Source organism: Petaurus breviceps, unplaced genomic scaffold (genome assembly GCF_028583685.1).
Source record: "Petaurus breviceps papuanus isolate PSGF00001 unplaced genomic scaffold, PetGlider_PUasm1.0 90333, whole genome shotgun sequence".
Taxonomy (NCBI): Eukaryota; Metazoa; Chordata; class Mammalia; order Diprotodontia; family Petauridae; genus Petaurus; species Petaurus breviceps.
The window spans coordinates 1,261,777-1,280,547 of record NW_027187220.1 but is presented as its reverse complement, the minus strand read 5'-3'; the positions used below and the strand labels follow the sequence as shown (position 1 = coordinate 1,280,547).

The 18,771-nt window shown below is 48.5% G+C and overlaps 1 long non-coding RNA gene across 1 annotated transcript; it reads left to right on the top strand.

Annotated features, from left to right (window-relative positions):
• Positions 1-3,882: 3,882 nt before the first annotated feature.
• On the top strand, positions 3,883-17,108 carry LOC138177194 (uncharacterized). Its single transcript, XR_011172457.1, has 2 exons — positions 3,883-4,003; positions 16,284-17,108. It is a non-coding gene; the product is annotated as an uncharacterized lncRNA (long non-coding RNA).
• The last annotated feature ends 1,663 nt before the right edge of the window (positions 17,109-18,771 follow it).

Sequence of the window (18,771 nt, the reverse complement as noted above, 5' to 3'; positions counted from 1 at the left end):
TGCCAGTGATTCAGTCCCCTGAGACCTGCTCCAGCCTGTCTATGCCAGGAAGACCCACCCCGGACTGCATTATGGTCCCAGCGTGGGGCAATAGACCCTTCCTGTAGACCTTCTAGGCTGTCCTGTCTTGGAGATTTGTTTGACTCTGTCAATTTGTGGGTTCTGTAGGTCTAGACTTTGTTTAGAGTCATTTTGTACAGGTATTTGGAGGGGTTTTAGGGAGAGCTCAAGCAAGTCCCTGCTTTTACTCTGCCATCTTGGCTCTGCCCAAATACAGAGGAACAATTAACAAGATTTGGCTATCATGAGATTACTGGGGAGCAGGGAGGGTCAAATATAGTGTGTGACTCAGAGCTTTTGAACCTGAAGAGTTGGAAGGCTGGTGAAACCCTTAATGGAAACAGGCAAGTTTGGAGGAAGGATGGGATTTGGGTGAGAAAGCTCAGAGACACAGGAGAGATAATGAGCTGTGTTTTGGACATTACAAGATTGAGATGCCTTTGTGAAAGCTCATGTCCAAGTCAAGGTGGCTGGGGAGTCCTCCAAGACATAGGGAATTGAGGCTGTTATTGACTTGATAACAACAGTAGTCTACTGCCCTTCCACACCGAGTGTCCAACAACTAATGGAGAATCGAATCTCCCAAGACTTAGCTGATGCCTACAGTCCAGTTGCGGTGCTTGACATGGGTACAAAGGACATTTCCCAAAGGAGCCCAGAAGAGCTCCCCCACAAGCATCCCCACCCCACAAGGAGCTCGCACACCCCCTGCTTGGTGTGGAACCACAAAGGGGGACCACCTCGGAACTGACAGTTCATGGTTTTCTTCCAGGCTGGCTCCTGACCAGGGAAACAAGGGTCTCAGTCCGCGCATTGTCTTCTTCCACAGTGGTCAAGAGTCCTTGAGCTCTAGAGAGGTAAAGGGATAGCACCATCTACCATGAGGAGCTTCAGACTGTGTTTGCAGCCACTAGATGGCAGCAGAGCACCAGAAATGGAACCCCAGACTGCAGGCTGGTGGGGGAGGAGAAGCATACTGCCTCCTGCACTCCTGACTGTCCCTCCAGAGCACTGGCAAGGGCATTGACAGGCCAAGGGCAAAGGCCCAGCCCAAAGGCTGGGCGATGAGCCAGGGCATACATATGAGCCCGGATGCAAACCTGAGCCCAGACAGAGGACTGGACATGCGGACAGACATGATGACAGGCACACGTCGAGGCCTGGCCACGGGCAGAGCAAGCCATGTGGTAGGTGGGCAGAATGAATTGCCAGCCAGAGCTGGCAGGCCAAAGGTCTCTGATCCTCTCAGGGGCAGTCAGGCCTGCCTGGGGAGCCAGTGCCCCCTGCCTTCTTCAGGAGCCTCAAAACCCTCCCTCTGCATTCCTGCCATGTAAGAGCCCAGCCTGAGGGCCAGAAGCGACCTTGGAGGCCATCGGGTCTACCATCCTCAATTTCCAGATTTGGGGAAATCTGTATCCTCAGAAGCATGAACCGTGGGCACAGGAGGTGCAGAGACTTACCCAAGGTCACAGGGCTTATAAGAGTGGGGGAAGGGGTGGGAATCCGAGTCTTGCAGATCCCAAACCTGAGACTCTATATACAAGCACCATTTCTGCCACTCTGTGGTGGCACAGTAGCTTTTGAGTGAAAAGCCTGGAGGGCCAGCCTCTCCCTTGGACATTCCTGGCTGGCAGGAGGAGGGGAGTCTGTCTTCCCTTCCAGGCTGAGTTGTTGGAAAGCAGGTTACAGCTGAGGCTTGATGGTCCCTTGGAAGTGTAGTGTCTGCATTCCTTTACCTTACCATGGCCTCTCCAGCAGTGTTTCTGTTGGAGGGACATCCCTTCATCTAAGCCTTCCTGAGCTTCTCCGAATTCTGCAGCAGCAGTACTTCTTCCTGGGAAATGAGATGCCCTTACATGAAGTTTCTTCGGCTGCTCCCCAGGTAATGGGCATGCAGTCCTGTCTCCACTCTTTTGTTACCATAAGAGTGGAGACGAATATTCTGTGTCTCAGAGGGCCCTTTCCCTGTCTTCCACATTTGCCCAGTAGGTGTTCTGGTTGTGGCTCCTGTGGGAGAGTTCCAACTCTCCCTCTGACCAGCCCCACCCCACCCCCATCCCGATCCTAGGTGTCACTTAGAAGGAATGTGGCATGAGAATCATCCAGTTAGGGCGAAGTCACAAAGGCAGGGTGAGCAAGCCGCGGGTAAATCTGACACTCTGGAAGCCTTTCCCCTCGAGGAAATGGGCAAAATCCCTGAAGGGGTGGCTTTGTTGATAGCTAGACCTGAGGAAGTGGGGGAGCACATGTCACTTCAAAGCCGGTTGTGAAACATTCCCAGCATCCCAAAGGTGGCAGGAGCGTTCGGGGGTCGGAGGAAGCCAACTGAGCTGGAATGCCACGGGTCAAATTCAATCAACTGACAAGCATTTCCTAAGCCCTTTGCCTCTGCCAGGCACAGTGCTGAGGCCTGAGTAGAAGCCACAAAAACCCTGTCCTCAAGGAGCAGACTTTCAGGAATAGGGAAGGCACACGTTTATGGTGGTAGGTGAGCTGCTGCCGCCACCGCCGCTGCCTCCTCCTCCTCACTGCCCAGTGGCAGCACAGGGGAAGGGGAGGGAGAAGGGGGATTAGGGCTGCTGACAAAGGGCCCTCCCCGTCTTCCCCCCTCACATGGTGCACCCCCAGCCTTCCAGCCAGAGGAAAAGGGAGAAAGAGAACCCTGGCGGCCACGGCTCCCGCCCACGTCTCTCCATCCTAGGCTGAAAGATGGGAGCCCTAGTCTGTGAGAACCAAGGCAGGAGGGAAGGAGAGGAGAAAGAGAGAAAGCCCATCACCAGTCTGCAGCCTGCTGACTCCTCCCTCCCCAGTGTCACTAGGACTAGCGATGGACTTTACTGCCCCTCTGGCCAAGCCTGCTTTGGCCTCTGCTTTGCCATCTCTACCACGATGGACTCAGGAAGCTCGAGAAGTGACCTGGTTTAGCCTGCCCATTGTTCAATGGCCGCGACCAAGTCCCTCAGAACGAAGGTTTGGGTGACTGGAGAAGCCCTGTCCTACTATGTACCCTAAAAAAAGCTCTGTGCCACACAGTGGCATCAGATGCAGGGCAGGATGGGAAGGGCAGGAAATGCCTCAAGGTCAAGCCTCGACAGGACTGGTCCCCACCTTTACTCCCTGCCCCAGTCTAGCAGGGCATACCCTTAGTTAATGGGCGATGGGGGCGTCAGGAAGGCTAGCTATGTAGCGCATGGTGAGAACCCTTCCCATTGGAGCCTCTCCACACTCCTGGGAGGAAGGTGCTCTTATTGTACTGTAGTGGACATCCGAGAAACAGGACAGCAAAGCCAATTATAATTTGATAGGAGTGTTTATTAACCATCTGGTAACTGCCTCCCCAGTAGGGAAGACAGCCCTGAGTCTTTTATAAGATACACTTATATAGAGTTAGGTGTTGCTAATCAACAAAATGTGGTTCCAACGGGGGTGTAATGCTGTTAATGCTGTTTCTAGTGAAGCCTTGATTACCTAGCAAAGCCCTGGATACAAACATAAACAGACCTGAATCTGGGACATTTTTCTAGCAACACAGGTGAAACGTTCCCTCACTATTATGGCCTATTAGGTGGTTTCCAGGGACCCTGGTAGGGGTCCCCTTCTAGCAGGTTGCAACTGGGAGGGGGCTTTGGTATATAATTTCTCGTGGGCACTTCAGTACAGATCAGGAAACAGAGGCTCAGAGACTCGCCCTGAACCACACAACAACCAAGGGTCTGATTTAAGCTCAGGCTGACTCCGAGCCCAATGCACAGGCAGAGAAACTGCCACTGAGCTTCCCAGACTCCTCCCTGCTGCCACACCACCTGCAGAGAAAGAGGAGGAGTCTTAGGCTAATGCATTAAGCACTCTTCCTTCGGAGCCTGCAGCAGCCCAGGGAGGGGGGAGGGGAGCAAAGCCTCCCCTCCCTCCCTCCCTCCCTCCTGATCGCCACCAGTAGCAGAAGGTAAAGAGGGCAGGAGGGGGGGGGAAGGGGGAAGGGAAAAGGGAGGTTAGAAAACCTTGTCCCCCCTCCCTGATCCTCCTTCTCTCCCCACCCTTCCCCCTTTTCTAGCGCGGTCCACGCTGGGGGCATTGGTTCACAAGAGGGAGGGGAGGAGGAGTGGGGGGAGGCATCCCCAATAGCCTGCCCAATCAGACTCCTCCTTCTGCGCCATGGGAAGTCCAATGAGAAGGAAGCGCACCCCTCCTACGAAAAGTCCCCTCAGCTTCTCTCCCCGCCCTTCCTCCTTTTCTAGCACGTTCTTTGGCTTGAGAAAGGGAAGGGAGGAGAGAGGCTCCTTAGTCGTTCCTAAGCTGCCCAGGTAGATTCCTCTCTCTGGGCCGTCAGTAGAGAGAGAAGGGCAGGAACACCTCCGAGCTCTGCTACCCCCATGTTGGACCTTCTGTCCCTGCCTCACTCTTTAAGCCTTACTATTAGCTAGGGGAAGGAAGGAGGAAGGGAGAAAGAGGAAAACCACCCTCCACTGCCCTACTCCCCCACCCCCGGCCCTCACCCACTACCTGCCACAGAGCCAGCGACCCACCCCAGCCCATGCCATTCAGGGTTCACTGATGGAGCCTTCCTCCTGGCGTTGGCAGCAGCACAGGGAAAGGGGAGGAAGGAGGGGGATGAAGGGCAGAAACCCCACCCCTCCTCCAAGGGCCAGCAGCAGAGGGGAGGAAAACCTTGACCCCCCACCCAAGTCTCTCTGGTTGCCCTTCCTGTTTTTCTAGCTTCTTCCATCCCCAGGCTTTGGCTGTGAGGGGAGAGTTACGAGGCAGTAGCTCTGTCCCTCCCTAACCAACCCAGTGAGACTGTTCGATCTGCACCATTGCAAGGCCAATGAACTCTAGGGATCCATGGGAAGCCCCCCAACCCTCCGACACTCTGCTCTCCAAGCTGCTTCTTTTCTAGCAGGTTTAATCCACAGTCAGTGGGTCAGAAGGCGCGAGCTGTTAGATTGGCCCCTGGCCTTCTACTTCCTAAATTGCCAAAAGCTTCACTCCGGAGAACTTCGCTAACTTTCACTTGGTTTCGAGCTGTTAGGGTTTGCCAGTTCTGCCATTTTCTATCACAAGGCAGCCACCGGGAAAAAGGAAGAGAGAGGAGGAGCCGAATGCTCTTCCCCCACCTCCCCAGTTGCCTATGTTTCTACTGCAGCATCCAGGGCTAATCTTGATCCTCCATCCCCACCCCCATCCCCCAGCACCATAGATACTGGAGCGGGGAGCCCGAGCACTTGTTGCCATAGCTACCGTCCCTCTCTCATATTCTATCCAAGGATGTTCTAGCTCTAGTCCATGGTGCCGGGGGAGAAAGAAAAGGGACTGAAAAATGCCATCCAAGCCTTCCCTGTTTACAGGCTTCTCAGCTTCCTCCCTCCCAGACATCAACTCAGAAATAGAGAAACCCTTCCCAAACACTTCTTTCCAGCCTTCATCGTCTCCTCCTCCTCCTCCTCCTTCTCCTCCTGCCAGTCCCTCTTTTACAATTCTAGGAGGGAGACATTATGATTCCAGAGCAGTGGATGGAATGGGCAGGAAAGAGAGGAGGGCCTGCAGGGGAAGCCTGAATGTATGGGTAGAACTTGGCCAAGTGGGCAGGGAGAACCTGGAATAAGCAAAGGTGCAGGGGTGGCCATGCCAAATGCATGATCAGGGACTGGTCATGAACCGAGTCCCACCAGAGTGGTGAGTCCCATGTAGGAAACCCTCATGCCCTCTAGAATCCTGGGAAAAGTAGTTAGTTGCCCTTTGGTGACCTACCCTACCCATTGGAGTAGGGGCTGGGAGCGCTACAGATGTTTGAGTTTTGTTGGCTTTCTTTGTCACAAGGACAGCTCTGAGGCATGAGGGGAAGAGGCAGGAAAAGAACTGATATAAAAGCCACCCCCATAGACATAATCAAGGCACGAATCTGTTACAAAGCAGCAAGGTTGGGCACATGTCTCTTAGGAGCTGGCTTCTTTGGGTTTGGGCCTTCCTCTTCCCATCCTCTGGCCCTGGAGGCCCCAGAGAATAGTGATCTCAGCTAATGTAGGAGTGTCTCAGCTCCACACAGCTCTTGTGGGGCTTCAGGCAAAGCCCTGAATTGCACATGGCTTTGAAGCCATTGGACCCCCAGACACCAGGGTAAAGTGGAAGTTCCACAAAATGCATAAGCCTGTCCAAAATCATCTGAAACACCATCATCCAAGTCGTCTCTAGGCATTGGCGACTCAGAAGCAGAATCAGTAAGTGCAGACTGTGCGTGATTGCCTCTGTCCTAAAAGAGCCTGGCCCTGGAAGTGCAGAAAGGCCAGCCCCCCTCCTCTGAGATCTGCAACTTCAGTTCTGGCTCATATCAGAACTAAAAGAGGGACGGCTCAAGCCATTCCTCCTATGGGTGAGTGGTGGTACCTCATCTGAGCGCTGAGGGCTGGCATGCCTCCACCCCATGTGGTTTGAAATTCAAAGTCAAACAAAACAATAAATGTGGGACAGGAACTCAGTGGAGATACTGGGGCTGGACATAGAGATCTGGGAGCCATCTCCAAGCAGATGACAAAGGCATCCATGGGAACTGAGGTTGCTGAGATCAAGCCTAGAGAGGGCTCTCCCCACTGCAGGCACCAAAACCCAGAAATGACCCTGTCACTCCCCTACTAAATACACTCCAGCAGCTCCCTCTGGCTCCCAGGATTCCTCTGGTTGGCTTCTAAACCCTTCCCAATCTTGCTCCAGCCCTGTCTTTCCAGACAAAATACACATGTCTTCCCTTCATGCATGCTTCATTTCAACCAAAGGGGCCTTCTTCTTCTTCACATCCAAAATGCCATGTCCTCCGTGTTCCTGGGTCTTCGCATTGGCTGCCCTCTCTGCTGGAATGCTCTTCCTTCTCCCCTCTGCCTCTTAGACCCTCAGCTCAGGCGCCAGCCCCAACCTGAGGCCTTCCTTGGCCCATCACCACCAAACAACTTGGAAGCTATTTTGGACACACCCAGAGAGATCCGCTCCTGGGAGGTAGATGCTGCTTCATTTTTGCCTTTGTCTCTCCAGTGTCTGGCAACATGCCTGGCACACAGGCACGTACTGCTTGGTTAGTTGATTAGAACCTGCTAACTCCTGCCTTCTACAAAAATCACCCTTCTGTTAAGCTGCAAAGGCTTTTAGATCCTGCTTTTCTTTTGTAGTGAAATAGCATTCCTTGTGTATCTGTGTGCTAGGTCCACTCATTGGTCATTAGACAGAGTACCAACAACCAAGGCCAATTTTCTAGCTTTCTTAATAGCTCCTGCTCCCTTGCCCAGTTCTCTGCCTCAATCGTGCAGCAGCCTAGGGTCCCACCTAGATCTGAAGGCATTTTGTCTTTGTTACCTGCACTGCCCTGACCAAAGAATTTCTCCCCAATCAGCCAGTGACATCTCTGTACTTGGCTACATTGGGTAGCAGTCCTTGGACCTGGACCTTTGAAAGGCCTTTTTTTCCTGCCCAGTTCCAAGATGGAAGAAGAGACTTTACGGGTGTGTTTTTGTGTGTATGAACTCCTGGTTTTGGTCAGAAAAAGTGGTGGTGAAAGCTTAGGTGCTCAAGTCCCATGAAGGACAATTGTGACGAGAAAACACCATTTCCTGAAATGAAAGTCCCTGCAATGAGACTTGTTCAAATAAGTTATTCCAAGTGAAAAATGACATGTGCATGGAAGAAATGGTGTATTACCCTGAGTACAGCTATTTCATACAGAGATTCAACTAATAGAAATGGACTCTTCACAAGAAGATCAAAGAAGGGCAGGTCACCTTTTCAATTCATCAATGAAACCTCAAGGACATGTGGTGCGTGCTTTGATCACTAGGGGTCCCCGGTTGCACATATGATGATAAGGAGCAGAGCCCATTGGGGATGAAGTTCACTGTCCTACATGGCCTTCAGCCTGCCCCGCATTCAGTTCTGGTCCCCAGTCTGGCATGACGCTTATTGCACTGTCCAGGGGTAGAGCCGTGGAAAGAGAAGGGACAGTGAGAGGAAGGCATTTGACATCCTCAGAAAACCAACTACCAAACAGTTACGATGACCAGGGGGGAGGAACGGGGGGGGGGGGGGGGGGGGTGTCAGAAACTCCCCAGAAGTGGTGGGCCAAGGGGATGGATCAAGGGGACGGCAAGGAAAATGCCCTTTTTTGGTCTTTAGGGTTTAGAGGCAGGAACTGATTTGTGAGTGGGGGCAAGGGGGGAGGGATGGCAGTGGGGGAGGGGGGACGGGGGCAAGAAAAATCAACTGAGATCCAAGCAATAGGTCGCCAATCCTTAGGGAACAAACACAAGGCACTTTCTCCGCAGTATTAAAAAAAGGTCTCTGGGCGGCTGGGTGGTGCAGTGAGCAGATGCCCAGCCCTAGAGTCAGGAGAACCTAAGTTCAAATCTGGCCTCAGACACTTAACACTTACTAGCCATGTGACCTTGGGCAAGTCATGTAACCCCAATTGCCCTGCCCTCCCCCCACCAAAAAGCAAATAATAATAATAATTTTTTTTAAAAGAAAAAAGGTCTATCACCAGTCATTTTTGTCTCTGTGGCCCCATTTGGGGTTTTCTTGGAAAAGATACTGGAGGGCTTTGCCAAGTCCTTCTCCAGCTCATTTTACAGATGAGGAAACTAAGGCAAACAAAATAAAGTGACTTGTCCAGGGTCACGCAACTAGGAAGCATCTGAGGTCAGATTCAAACTCAGGAAGACCTGACAAGATCTGTGAGAAGGAGGCATGGAGGGCTTTAGGAGAGAAGATGTTTGGAATCACTTTTGTGAGGAGTGAGAGAGGCAAGTAATTAGGGAGGAATAAAAGGATTGCCTTGCTGCAGTTAAGGCCCAGTTGAATTTGTATATCGATTGGCAATGGTCATGCTTGGTGCATGTTCCTTCCTCATCTCAGTCTTCAGGGCTCATGAGGCTTGGTAGCTTCCTCTGCCCCAGAGTCTCTCCATCCTCCATCCTTTCCTCATTCACTCTGGGTTTCCCCTTTTTACTTCCCTTCTCTATCATGTATTGGACTGCCTTGCTCACCTCTTGTAGCCTCCTAGTAGATTGTAAGCACCTTGAAATTAGGGAGCGAACTCTTCGATTCTTCCTATTCCCAGCACAGTACCTTGCACGTAGCAGACAATTAAGCGTTCAAATAAATTATTACACAGGACTTCATTTCTTTGGGGTTTGTGCTCTTTTCTTCATCAGGAATAAAACCACAGCTGGCAAACTAAGACACTGTTCCTAGGACTCTGCATTAGTTCGACCATTCTGGAAAACAACAAACAATTTAGCCTCAAAAATCACTGAGCTTCATCTCCTTCAACTCAGCTGCAAATCAATGGTATTCAAATTGTTGCAAAGAAAATGAAAGGCTCCAAGAAAGTAAATCCGAAGCCAAGGACTGCATGAAATTGGGCCATGCCCCAAATCCATGTCTTAGTCTGTACCCTGAGTCCTTCCCCTGCCTGTGCTTGGCTGATGCAGCTGGCCGAGCCCTGTGATCTGTCAGGGCTGCTTGTCTTCAGAATATTGCTATGGTTGTATCAATGGTGACCCTATTTCTGCTCACTTCAGTCTGTTTCGCCTTTGCACAGCTAGGTGGTGAGGTGGATAAGAGGGCTGAACTCGGGGTCAGCAACACCTGAGGTTTCTCGGAACCTATCCCTTTCGCCATTTTTTCTGGCACAGCACATTCATACACCCTTCCCCAATTCAGGGGCAGCCCCTTGGTTTCCAATTCTTTGGCACCACAAAAGTCTTTGTGTACATGTGCCTCCTCTTCCTCTTTCTTTGATCTCTTTGGAGGTCGGCATCAACTAGTTTTCCACAGAGCTGTCCCAGCTTGGGATGAGCTGCCCTCGAGGGTTAGGGTTAGGGTTAGGGTTAGTCCCTCAGGCAGAGACTAAATACTTGGTCAGGTAGGTTGTTCTGGCGTGAGAGGTCCAAAAGAGCACAGTAGCAGTTAGCAAAAGAGCCACAAGGTGGCACTCTTACTCCAATAATTGCAGCTCACGTAGTCCCAAAGTGTGAGTCAGTGAACAATACTATCCTCTGTACTTTCAGAGTCGAAATGAAAGATGCTCTGGTCGTCGGGAGTCAGAATAAGCCTTGCTTTCCATCTCTGCCCTTCCAGGCTCCCTCTGTCACTCAGCAACCTCTCCTTTGAAATAAACCCAAAATTTTCTAGCCATTAAAAAACCCAGTAATTGTTGTAACTCACCCATAGGTCACAGCTCCTTCCTTCTCCAGGAATTCAGCCCTTAGACTGCCCCGTTCCTCTCCTCTGCAACACACCTGTCCTCATACAAGACTTCAATCTGTGCATACTGATGCTTCCCCCTAACTCTAGCCCTGCTTCACCAGTCCCTCTGCCCCTTCCCAACAAAAGCCCCTGAGAGTGCTAGGAAAGCGCTAGAAGGAGACTGTTAGAAATGACGCCATTTCCCAAGCTCACGCCACCCCCTAGCAACCCTCTTCTCCCTATTCACCGCTCTATCCCTCAACATGCTCTCTGAGGCCATTATTCCCACTCTCCTAATTCTCACTTCGTTCACTCTCCTTCCTCTCTAGTTTCAGCCTCATAATGAACCATTTCAACTTTACTTTGTCATTTGCCTCCTTGGACTATGGTAAATGCTTTCTCCAGGAACAGGAAAACCTCAATCCTGGAAGAATCCCACCATCCACTGGCCTTCGGTCTTCTGACTCATAAGATGCTGAATGAAGCTGGAGAAAGTCTTGGGCTCCCGCCTGGGGCCATCATTAATTCCTGAGTAATTCCAGCCCTCTCAATCCTCCTTAATTCATTCCCTATCTCACTCACTCCCCCCTTTCAGGTAGAGACCTTGACTATTGATTGATTGATTGATTGATTGCTTTTTGGAGAGCAATTGGGGTTAAGTGACTTGCCCAAGGTCACATGGCTAGTTTTTGTGTTAAGTGTCTAAGGCCAAATTTGAACTCAGGTCCTCCTGAATCCAGGGCTGGTGCTCTATCCACCGCGCCACCTAGCCGCCCCAGAGACCTTGACTATTTAAATGCCTAAGGAAAACTGAGGCTATTAGAAAGGAGCTTCCTTTTCTCCCTTTCTCTTTATCTCGGAACACTTCAATATTACCTCCCGCTGCCTCCTCCTTTCCCTCATTCTCTGAACAGGAGTGGGCTCTTATCTTTGCCAAGGCTCTTGATCCCATTCCCTCCTGTCTCTTCTAGATTTCAGTCTCAATTGTCTCTTCTCTCCCTGTCTCTCAATCTCTCTCTTCCCTTCTCTCTCTCCTCTCTTCCTCCTCTCTCTCTCTCATCTTTAATCTTTCCCTATCAAATAGTTTCTTCACTACCACCTATCTGACCATTGCTCAGTGTTCACCTTTCTCTTCATCCTGCTAACCGTGACTATACCCAAGGTCCTGGGCCGCCTTTTCTTCTCACCTCCCAATGATTTAACTATCAGTTCCATGCTGATGACTCCCAGTTCTATATAACCAGCCTAGGCATCACCAATTGACTATTGCATACATCACATTTTATGTTCCAGAGTCTCTGACTCAGTATATGCAAAACTAAACTTAGAATCTTTCCCCCTCGAACCTTAATTCCCCTTGTCAACATCCATTATTTCTGTCAAAGGCATCCCCATCCTTCCAATGTCCCGGTTCAAAATCTCCTCATTTTCCCTCCCTCCTCCCAAGTCAGTCAGTTGGCAGATCTTGTCCTTTGTCTCCCATCTGAGTTCAGGCCCTTTTCACCTCTCCACTAGATGATTGCAACAGCTTCCTCATTGCTCTTCCTGTCTCAAGTTGCTCCCCAGTCAGCTGAAAAAAGTGGTCTTCTTTAAATGCAGATATGACCACGTTACTGCCCTCCTCAATGAACTCTAGTGCTTCCCTATAGCCTCTAAGTTTGACTATAAACTCAACTGTTGGCTTCCCTGGGCTCCTTCAAAACACATGAAACCTCACGTTGTTCATGTGCCCACTTCCACTCAGCTAGTGCATCGACTTGATGTTACCTGCCCTTGGATCTGTCATATCATATTTGTAAAGCATTTAACATGGTACCAGGCACACAGTAGGCCCTTTTGTTGTTCGCTTGTTTTCAGTCGTGTCTGCCTCTTTGTGCCCTCCTATGGGATTTTCTTGGCCAAGACACTGCAGTGGTTCGCCATTGCCTTCTCCAGCCTAGCACACAGTAGGAGTTTAATGACTGCTCCTTCCTTTCCCTCTCCCCCTCTCACATGACCAATTTGGACCAAAATTTGCTTTACTTGACAAAGCATGTTTGTAAACATTTTGTTTTTCTTGCTTTCTCAGCTCAGGGTGGAAAGAGAGAGAATAAGTGAGAACAGTGACAACGCCAAAGAGTTCCAAGTCTCTGATGGCGGGGCCAGGTTCTCTCTTTTAGTAAGTGCTTAATAAATGCTTGTTGACTGACCCTTCAGAACCTAGCCCAGGCTACCTTTCCCGCTTCCTTGGGCATCACTACCCCTCCTGAACCCTGCAGTCCAGCCAAACTTGCCTTCTCTGTTCCTCACATCCAATACTCCATCTCCCACCTCTGTGCCTTTGCACTGGCTGTACCCTATACCTTGAGTGCCCTCCCTCATCGCCACCTGCCCCAGCAACTGCTCATTCATGCCCTCCCTCTTAAACTTGTATTGACTTGCTTTGTATTTATTCCCTTTATTTTTCTTTTCTACATGCCAAAGGAGGACCTTGATAGTCAAATACAATGGCTCCCATGAACTTACGTGGCTAATCCCAGAAAACATTTCCAAGAGAGGTTTTCCTTCAGGCTGTTGTCTGGATGCCCAACTCTGATAGAAGATTGGCTTCTGATGCTATTTTTCTGGCCAGACAGCACCCTGAGGACCTAGGCAGTGGTTTCTGCCTCCTCCTTAGGCCTTGAATTACAGGGTTCTATAGCTACTTCTCATGCTGCCCATCTTTGTGTTCTGGCATTGACCTTCCAACAGGGCATGGTGAGGAAGGAGATTTTACTTTGAGTTGTGACATGCATAAATCAAGGTCCCCATCCCAAGCTCTCTTCCAGAGACGAGAAGGCCCTGTTTCTCTAGCTGAAAAATGGTCACTAGGGGCTGTTCCACTTGGACGTGAGAAAAAGACATGTTGGAACCTCAGACCTCTCACCCAGCAACTTGTCTACCATCGGGAGCCATGCATCCCCTACCACGTGGGTGGGAGGAGCCTCCTTTGATTGACTGCCTGCATCTTTCTAAGTGGTGAGGCTGAGCAATTCCCTCTCTTTTCTGCCATCTTTTCATCTTGCTATTGTGTCCAGAGTAGACCTGGTGACAGAAGAAACCCAGACCCCAAGGAAATGGGCATGGGATTGTTTGCTTCTGTTCATGTTGCTTGTCCTCAGCTTTAGGTGCCCAACCTGGGAGGTCAGCCAGTCAGCCCAGAATGAGACACTGAGAAACCAGGGTGGCTGGGGCTTCAGTCCAAGAGGGGTTTGGGATTTGGAACTGGGACTGTGCTTTATAGGAACTGAGACAAGGTGTGAACTTGATCTTCGAGACTAAGGAGGTTTATGCCTCCTACATTTTGAGTGAACGAATTTGCATTTTTGTGATTATACCTTTTGAAGTAAATATTTCTGTGTAAAAAGGTTCCATTGTTCCATCAAAAATACCATACTTGTGCAGCCAATGGGATCAAAGAATGTTGTTGTTCAGTCAGTCATATACAACACTTTGTGATCCCATGAACCACAGCACTCCAGGCCCTTCTGTCCTCTACTGGCTTCCCAAGTCATGACCTGAGCTCATGCTCATTGCTTCCATGACACTCCCTATCCATCCCTGCCATCTCCAACAAGTCCCATCTTCTCATTACGTGGCCAAGTATTTAAGCTTCAGCTTCAGTATTTGACCTTCCAGTGAATAGTCTGAATTGATTTCTTTAAGCAATGACTGATTCGATCTCCTTGCTGTCCAAGGGGCTCTCCAAAGTCTTCTCCAGAGCCACAGTTCAAAAGCATCGATGCTGCAGCTCAGCTTTCCTCAGAGTCCAGCTCTCACAACCTACATTGCTGCTGGGAAAGCCATAGCTTTGACCATACGGACCTTTGTTGGCAAGGTGATGTCTCTGCCTTTCAGTCTGCTGTCCAGATTCGCCAGAGCTTTCCTTCCGAGGAGCAAGGGCCTTTTAATTCCATGGCTGCAGTTACCGTCTGCAGTGACCTTTGAAGACAAGAATACAAAATCTGACACGGCTTCCATTTCTTCTCCCTCTGTTTTCCAGAAAGTGATGGGACCAGTATACTGTAGCAAGAAGGGGTGGCCTTGGGAATCCCTCAGGAACTTGTCAGCGAGATCATTTGACAACAATCTCAATTCCTTCTTCTTCTCTGGTCTTCTTTGGCATCCTCAGTTGTGCTAAAATGGGAGGCCTTGGCCTAAATGATCTCTTAGAGAGAGTATCTGGCTGGGGAGGGGGAGGGAGAGAGGGAACATGGAGGCCACTCTTTGTTCTGGCATCCCTTTGCCTCTGTGGATCACCTCTGTGGTTCCCCAGTTTTGCTTGGCCACGGTTTACAGCGGCCTGACAAGGGCAGTGGGAAGAAGAAGGGCCTGGAATCAGAGGATCTGGGTGCAGAGGCTCTTTACTTCAAGGGTTAAATTTAATTCCCCCATCACTGCCCCATGTCTGGTTCTGACCATGGGGGACTCCGTAATCAATCACATGAGTCAGAACCTGCTTCCTCTGGGATTTACACTGGCCTACCGGAAGGATGTTTGGCCTGAAGCCCACCTAGAGTTGCCAGACAGCTCAAGGTGAGTGTGCAACTAATTTCCTTAATCACCTCAAGCCTTCCTTCCAACCTGCTTTCCATGACCAAGTAAGAGCAGTGGCTGGAGCCAATGGGCAGAGCTGAGAATGGACTTCTCTTCAATTGATCCTTCCCAAGTCACTTTCAGGATGGCACCCAAGTGAGAGAAGGGACTTTGTTCTAGCTTTTTTGTACCAAGCTGTTAAGTCCTTTCCAGTTCTTTCTTCCAAAGTTCTCATTTCTTTTCCAATTTTTTTCTCAATTTTTTTCATTTCATTTACAAAAACACTTTAACTTTTTTTTTAACTTTTGTTTCATCTCTTTCAAGAATTCCAGTTGAATTTGTGCCCGAGCTGTGTTTTTCTCTCAGCCTTTGCTTGTAGATCTTTTGGAGTCATTCTCTTCTTCTGCATTTGTGTCTAGGGCAACCCTGCCATCATAACAGCTCATCATGGTGGATTTCTTTTTGTGTTTTCTCATTTTTCAGCCTGCTTCCTAACATCAGACTTGATATTAGGGTTGGACTCTGCCATACTTCCAGAGGGAAGGTCTGGCCTGGTCCTTCTGCTTTTTTTCTTGGGATTTTGAGTGTTGTTCTAGGATCTCAGGGACAGCTCAGGCTGGGGATCTGCAAGCTTTCAGTGCTCCCCAAGGGATATGATCCAAGGCAAAGTCAATTGCTGCCCCACCATGGTCTGGGCTTTGCAAATTCCTGGCCTAGGTTTGAGTCTAAACAACAGTAGATACTGCTGACCTCAGAATTATAGGCTCCCCTTTTGGTCCAGGACACTATTTTCAGTTGGACACAACTGAAAATGACTAAACGATACTATTATTATCATCATTTTAAAGTTAAGGAGAATGAGACTGACAGAGGCCTTTTCTAACTTCACCTAGCTGCCGCTCCCTTCATTTTCCTATCCAATAGGACAAGACCTTATTTTTTTCAGTGACGTCCGATTCTTTGTGACCCCTTTTGGGATTTTCTTGGCAAAGGTACTGGAGTGTTTTGCTATATCCTTCTCCAGTACTTTTTACAGATGAGGAAACTGAGACAAATAGGGTTAAGTTACTTGCCCACAGTCACACAACTAGTAAGTGTCTGAGCCTGGATTTGAACTCAAGTCTTCATGACTCCAAGCCCAGAGCTCTATCCACTGTGCCACCTAGAATTGGATTAAAGAATAGTAAAATGTATTTGGAGGAACAAAAAGTCCAGAATTTCAAATGGAATAATGAAAACATGATGAGGCAAAGAGGTTCAAACATTACCAGAACTCAACTCAAATGGCTTGGTGCTGCTTTTTAAAAATAGAAAAGGATAAGAGTGAGATAGACGATGCATACAATACCAAGAAGTAACTGAACACAGACTAACCTATTCTTCAATCGATCCAATGGGATTTAAGTGAGGCAGTGGCACAAAGTTGTTGCCTTCACTCTCTCTTCCAGAGTCATCAGAGGCCAATGACAAGACAAAAGTCAAGAGAACTGGCAATGGCTCTTCGATGTCTGATCAAACTCTAAGCACTCCACAGCACCTGCTTCTGCCGCTTTCATGGACCATTGGAGCAAAGAGTTCCCATCTGCCTATTCTGCTATAAGAAATGACAAGCAGGATCATTTCAGAAAAACCTAGGAAGACTTACATGAACTGATGCAGAGTGAAGTGAGCAAACCCAGGAGAACAATCTATACAATGATGATGCTACAGTAAAGACAGACAACTTTGAAAGTCAATACAAGGAGCAACCCAGAGGACTGACAGAATTTTGGAGAAGGGGGGCCACAACCAATGCAGAAATCTGTTTTGCTCGAGTGTACACATTTTTAACAGGACTCTTATTTGTCTTGCTCTCTTGAGCGGGGAGGGAAGAAGAAAAAGCACATCTTCATTTGAAATGTAAACAATTTTTTAAATGGCCTTCTGCCATTTCACTTCCTGCGATCTCCTTACCATGGTTTCAGTCTTTATCATCACTGTCTGTTCTCCTCAACAGTGGCTCTAATCCTGGCTTCCCACTCTCACTCCCGCCACGACAGTCTACTTCCTGCAGTCTTATTGCCATCCCTCCATATATATACCCTTTATGTATATATCCATATAAATGTACATACCCTTCACCCTCTGTTTTTCAGCACTCTGTTATGTATTGTCTTCCCCTATTAGACTGTAAGCTGCTTGAAGGCAAGGGCTGTCTTCTGTACTTTGATATGTATTCTCAGTTATAGGAAGCTTGCAGTCAATTAAAGTGCTTTGTAATTTCCCCACAGCAATCCAGCCCATTCTCTTACTTCTGTTCAAATGTGAGCTGAACTTGTGGCCTGTGTGTGTGTCATCTGTCCCAGATACATACACTACTGGACAGACTCTATCACATGTTCTTCCAGATGCATGTTGGAGTATAGGCAATAGACATTCTTCATCTATTTGGTCTTTCTTGTGTAGATGGACAGGCCATTCTCCTGTAGGTAGGTGGGCAGTGACTATTACTTTTCAAAATAAATACCAACTACCAGGAACCACATTGAAAATGCTCCATCCTGATAATAATAAGAGAAATGTGCATTAAAACAACTCTGAGGGGGCAGCTAGGGGGTGCAGTGAATAGAGGACTGACCCTGGAGTCAGGAGGACCTGAATTCAAATCTGACTTAGACACTTAACACTTACTAGCCATGTGACCTTGGGCAAGTCGTTTAACCCCAATTGCCCTGCCCTCCCCTTCCAAAAAACAAAAATCAAAAACCAAAAAAACAACAACTCTTAGGTTTCATCCCACACCCAGAAAATCGATCAAGATCATAAAAAAAGGGAGAAAGTTAATGATAGAGACGCTGTGGGAAGTCAGGTACAGGAGGAATACATTGTAGGTAGAACTGCTTTCCTTTCCAGAAAGTAGCATGGATTTATTCTAAAAAGGTAATTAACATATTTATATCCTTCAATTCAGACAGTAGGGTTAGATACAAGTTAGAAGTTGAAGACAGAAAGTAAGGTCCCAGATACACCAAAATTATCAAAGCAGCAATTCTTGTGGTGCCAAAGTAACTGCCCATCAGATTGATTATTGTTACAATTGTTACAGTTGAACAAACCGTAACATAGGAATATCATTGAGTATCATTATGCCATGAAACCACAAATACAGGACATTTTGAGAAAGAAGGGAAGAACTGTATGAAATGATGCAGAGTCAAGTAAAAAGAATCATGAGATATATAGATATGGATAGAGAACTATTGAAAATGTAATGGGACAAAAACCCGCAAAGGGAATTCACGTTAAAGTGAATGCAGTCCATACAGAAGACAGTGTAAGTGGGGATTGTGAGGAGTTTCAGGGAAGAATATAGAGGTATACAGAGGGTGGATATGTAGAGGAAGGATATATACAACACACAAACACACACACACACAATCCTTATGAGCATGCCTAGCTATTCCACAACTGTTTCCTCCCCTAACCATGTGGTAAAGAAAAGTATTTTGGACTGGCAAATCTGGGAGTGCCTACAAGAGGCTGGGAGAACTGGGAATGCATGTGAAAAATGCCCGCATGGGCAACTTGGCCCTTTTTCCTTCCCTAGTGTCCAACAAGGAAGATGAGCTGCTGTGGGCCCAGAACTCTCGTGCTTTGGGCTATTATCATCATCATCATCATCCTGGGTTTCATGTGACTAGCCAAAATGAAGAGGTCCAATAACAAAAGCCACACAGGTCCCCCAGAGAAAGGTCACGTCTTCTCCTAGAAGTTACAGAAGAAACAAAATCAAAAACAATTCCCCTGAACTGAGAGCCAGTCCCCCATTATAAGACTGTGATATGGTTCCAAGAGATAGAGATAGAAAGAGAGACGACAGGAATGTATGTGGTTGTGGCACAGATAGACACCCCCAGGATCCATCCCACCTTATCTCCAAGGTATGTAATTTTGAGG